Below are 5,441 nucleotides of genomic sequence, written 5' to 3'. Positions count from 1 at the left end.
CGCTCCGATCCTCCAGCGCTGACTGACGGAACAGAGCCAGCTGTCACTCACGGAGCTGGGCGGATCCAGACATACTGTAATTGTCGGGATCCGCTTCAGCTGCGGCGTCTCAGTATACCGCAAGCTGTAGCTCGCGCTATACTGAGCTCAGGGCGACGGGAGGACGCTAGTTTGTGTCCTCCCGTTACCCTAAGGTGAACTATGGGGAAAAGCCTTAACCCCATAGTACTCCTTTAAAGTCCTTTACTAATAACAAAAATGTATCTTATTTGTGTGTCACTCGGCTGTAGATTCTCAAATCATCTCTGAATTGGTGCTGACACTGTCCTTCCTTCTGGAGGGTGACTACATTTGTTCCTTATGGTCCCTGTGTGTGTTGTAAAGTAGCCACCGCTCCAAGTTCCCTCCCATTATAGACTACAATCCCAATACAAATAACTAGATCTGAGATTGTAGTCTATCACAGGCGTGAGCTTGGAGCGGTGGCTACTTTACAACACACACAGGGACCATGGGGAACAAAAGTAGCCACCCTCCAGAAGGAAGGACAGTGTCAGCACCAATTCAGAGATGATTTGAGGATCTACAGCTGAGTGAATACAAATAAACTACATTTTTTGTTAATAGTTAAGGTACCTGAATGCATTTATAGAATTTATCTCCTGAGTTTAGTGTTGGTTTAAACTAAGCAAATGCAAAGACCAAAGACGAGAGGTAAAGCATGGTAGAATATGGCAGAATTCATTTTTCATTGATTTAGATTTTACTGTTTAATTGCCTTGATGAGCAAGTTGGAAAGGTTTCCCCTCTTTCAAAATGGCTTTAAGATGAAACTGTTAACTGGATAGAAATGTTTTAAGATTTAAACAGCTTTTCTCAACCTTTCACCATGGAAGAACCTGTGAAATAATTACAGTGGTACCTCGATTCACTAACTTAATTTGTTCCACGATTCTGGTCGCAAACCGAATCAAACTGTGATCAGACCGCGATCTGGACTAGAGGAAGCCACCACCATGTGTCAGAGCGGGGAAGATGGCTGTGGTTGTGTTCGTCACCCAAAACTTCCTGTTCGCGAACCAAATTGTACCACTGTATTAGATTTTACAGAAGACCTTCTAAAAATGATCATATCCACAATGCATGGGTCATTAGCATAATTAGTATATTGCTGCTATAATATAGAATAGAAGAATAAACAATAGTGTATTTTAGACCCAAGGTGGAACATTTTTTAACACCTGATACTCTATACAACAATATAACATAACATGAAACGAATGATAACACAAAATATGGAAACAATAAAAACTGTGGTGTTCCTTTACATTGGTGGCCCATGTAGTGCCCCCTTTACATTGGGGCTCAGTGGGAAAGGTGCCCTCTCTCCTTTATTTAGCTGCAGAGTGGGGAATGCCCGGGCCTGCAGATTATTCGGTGGGTGGCCCCATGTCCCTTTTGGGTTCCAAGCAGCTCAGGTTTGGACCGGGTTCAACTTCAGTCCAAACCCAAGCTCATCCCTAACCACTGCAATGTGAAGGCTGGAAGCAACATTTTCACTAAAAGAAAAAGGTATTTTGATTGGCTGTAATGGACAGCTTTGATTTACACATTACTATATGTCTTTTAAATTAGCTCCAACTTGTACTGTGCTATACTAAATTCCTACATGCCTCTGACTCTGCATGGTGAAGTAAAGGAACCTTTGTAAAATTAGGTGGGAGGATTTGCACAGTCAGACCAAACCCAAACAGTATATTTGAACAGCTTAATATGCTATAAAAATAGTAAAGGAGCGGCAATTTGCTTTTTCATCACAGAGAGCACGGATTCCTTTTTAAGTGTTAGAGATATTATGTGATTAACATGTTGGTAATTAGAAAATGGTTATTAATCTTAATGCTAAACATATTACCAAACATACAGTATATTCAAAGTGTATATAAACCCTAACAATGAACTTCTCTTATTTGCTACCCTTTGGTTTGTTAATTTACACCATTGAAAGAGTTTTATTATATCTGTTCATAAAGTGCATCAGAAACCGGTCAGAAATCTTGTTAACTGATCATTTTCTGCCTTTGCTGACTGTTATCGGTTATCAATGTTTCCAGCTATCACTGTGGACCAAAGAACACCTCCCCCTATTTATGGAGATGAGGAGGGGATGTTCATGTCTTGGGGTGACAATGGCGCTTCTCCATAGACATAGTAGAGTTAGTGAGCACTATCACCCTAGGTAAAAGTAGCTGTCCACCTAAGTGTGTTACTGGCAGGATCGCCAAGTGAAAGTAAAAGGTAGAAAAAAGCCTGATAAAAAAGAAAACTAACGCTGCCATTACATTTAAGGACTAGTACGCTGCAATGTATTACAATTTATCTTGAGTTTGAATACACTTTCAATTGTGAGTGAAGTGTGAATTTAAATGAATAAGAAAAATACTATAAAGTGACCCATAGATATTAATGTCGTGTCTTTTGGGGGAGGCAGATGTCCACTCTCTCACCACCCTCGGGGGGAACATCAACCAGAAAGGTTAGAAAATCATCCCTGATCATTATTCTTCCCCAGCAAGGTAATTAGCATCTTTCTGGGTAAGACTGAGTAAATATGTTGCTCTTATAGGTGGAGCCCAATGTGTGGAAGAAGTCCCTGACTTAAAGGTCCTGAATGTTTCAACCATAAGATCACCCTGTCACAATTTTAGATTGCCCACCCACTCGGGAGTCTTTAGTATTCCTGCGCAACTTTTGTAGGATATCCAGTGGAACCCTAATGGCTACAGTAAGTGTACAGACCCAGGGACTCTTATGCAAATATCTCATCAATAGAATCTCCTTGGCCGCCATTAGAAATTATGGGGCCCCCAGCCTACTTGACAGGCCCCTTACCCTATGCCCCCCATATCGATGGCCCTTGTTAGATGGTTTTACATTCCATGACAATGTCACCTCACATCTTGTCCATCATTTCCATTTCATCCCATTAGTATTTCATGCACATCCATGGTGCTCCACCTCTGTTTAGTCTTTCATAATTTCACCCCACTTCTGTGCTCACATGTACTCTCCTCTTTACCCTCTTTTGTTTATTCAGTGACACCATTTGCCATCTTATATCACCCCACTTTTCAACCTTGTTATGTATGGTCCCCTTTCAGTTAAAGGAGAACTATGAGGTGAGTGCTTTTTACTGACCTCATAGTTCTAGCCGACCTGTGACAATGAGACTGTCACAGGTCGGCTCAGTAGATCGGGAGGTGAGCGAACACATACCGGCGCTCACTTCTCGGTCCTGTCACGGCTCCCTGCCGTGACAGGGGAGGGGCTAGATTCCCCCCTCCCCTCTCCGATCCGCCAGCGCTGACTGGTGGAACGGACGGGGGAGGGGGCGGGTACAGCTGGCTCTGCCTCTAGATAGGCAGAGCCAGCTGTCAGTCACGCAGCTGGGCGGATCCCGGCACAATTGTCGGGACCTGCTTCAGCTGCTGCTTCTCAGTATACCGCAAGCAGCAGCTGGCGGTATACTGAGCCTAGGGTGACGGGAGGACGCTAGTTTGTGTCCTCCCGTTACCCTTAGGAGAACTATGGGGAAAGGCCTTAACCCCATAGTTCTCCTTTAAATTTTACATATATCACCCCACCTATACCGAATAAAAAGCCAAGTTCACATCCCATGTAAACAGACTGTATAATCTGGAAGTGATGTTATTCTGGTAATCTGCTTACCTGCCCTCGTGCTTAGTCTGGCATTTACTCATTGCATAAATCTCCTTTTGCTAGCTGGGTGAATATATTTCCCTTTAAATCCCTCCTCATCCCAATCACACAATTCTTGCTCATGTAATCTGGGTTTGGGCAGCTATTCCTTTGAAAGAAAACTGTGTAAACACTTCTTTTCATAAATCTTAGTGCAGTGACATGAATAAGGACTTCAATGTAATAGCGGTTGTCAGTAAGGAATCCCAGAAGTTAGGGAGCGTGTGATCAGCTGTGTCTAAGGAAAAAGTGGTTACTCGGCCTCTCATAACAGCGGCTGCCCATACACAGAGCAGATTTTCATAAGATTTGATGGTAATGTGATAACTTCCTTTTGACATGATCAAATGATAACAACTCGTTGCATTGTAATAGTTTTCTATTATTCGTACGGTATTTGTAATAATCTATCGGTTTTAATCAATAGCACACTAAACTTCAACAAATATACACTGAAGGAAAAAAAAGGATTGCTGACACATCAAAATGATTATTTTACACCACTCCCACCTAAAGCTGAACTCCAGCCTTACACAGTTGTAGCGGCTCCTCTCCTAGACTGAAAATCCTTTTGATGATTTAACTGCACACTGTGAGCTTCTGACAATGTGCATTAGAAGCTGCAGCAAGTCAGATACAGCCCGCCTCATTTCCTGGCTGGAAAACATCCATCATAATCTAGCTCTTTCCTCCCCACCCTGACAGTCTCAGGCCCACTGCTTTCATTCTTTGGATTTCAGTTCTTTCAATCATAGAGGCTGAGCATCCGATGTGGGCATTACAACAGCTTTCTGTTTATAGCAAGCTATGCACAGCATCCTGCCAACCCCCACATTGCAAAGAGATACATGGAGACCTAGTGATGATGTCATATCATAAAGTAATATTAAAGTCAAAAGGATTTTAGGCTGTTTCATATGCTGGTTAAATTACTTACAATGGATGATGCTCCTTGATGTTTTACTTTCCTGCAAAATCAGCTGGTCCCCTGAGAACTGGCCCTGATATCCTGTTTTAGGGTGGCTCCTTTTCCTTGCAGGGTCCTATGGAGCCACCCTTGTGTGTTAGTAAGCTGTGTGTGTCTCCACAAACACACAGGCACATCAATGCATTCAACTCCCCTCCCCCCCTGTTAAGTGCATTTTCTGCAACTGCAGAAAGCTACCTGTTTATCTTGATAGATATCCAGTGTCCTTGTGACCTCCTAAACTGAAAACATAAAAATTGTATTAGCTTTCCCAGCTATCTTCTATAAACTACAGGACCCATTCATCTTTTATAAAGAAGATAAAGAGAGGGGGGTGTCTTAGTAACACAAATCAGGAATGCAGCCTAGGGGGACAACACTGCTCCTCCATAGATACAATACAGTGAGTGAGCGTTGTCACCCTAGGACAGGAAGTGTGTTACTGGCAAGATCACCAGGTGCAAATAAAAGAAATTCAGCCACTACGCCGTCTGCAATATATGACATTTGTGGGTTTAGATTTTTTGTAACAAATAACCAAACATATTCCGAGCCCCGAGATAATGTATATAGAAGTGACTGGTACAAGACTTGACTTTGTATTGTTCCTTAATGACTAGACTGAGATGAAAGCTAGAAAAGCTTTCTCTGATGTCAGTGCAATTAGGTAATTTTAGACTCTCATAGGATTAGCTTCAACCACGTAATGGGGCCT

Source organism: Nanorana parkeri, unplaced genomic scaffold, assembly GCF_000935625.1.
Source record: "Nanorana parkeri isolate BGI_ZX_2015 unplaced genomic scaffold, ASM93562v1 scaffold518, whole genome shotgun sequence".
Classification (NCBI taxonomy): domain Eukaryota; kingdom Metazoa; phylum Chordata; class Amphibia; order Anura; family Dicroglossidae; genus Nanorana; species Nanorana parkeri.
This window is presented reverse-complemented; position numbering follows the sequence as displayed.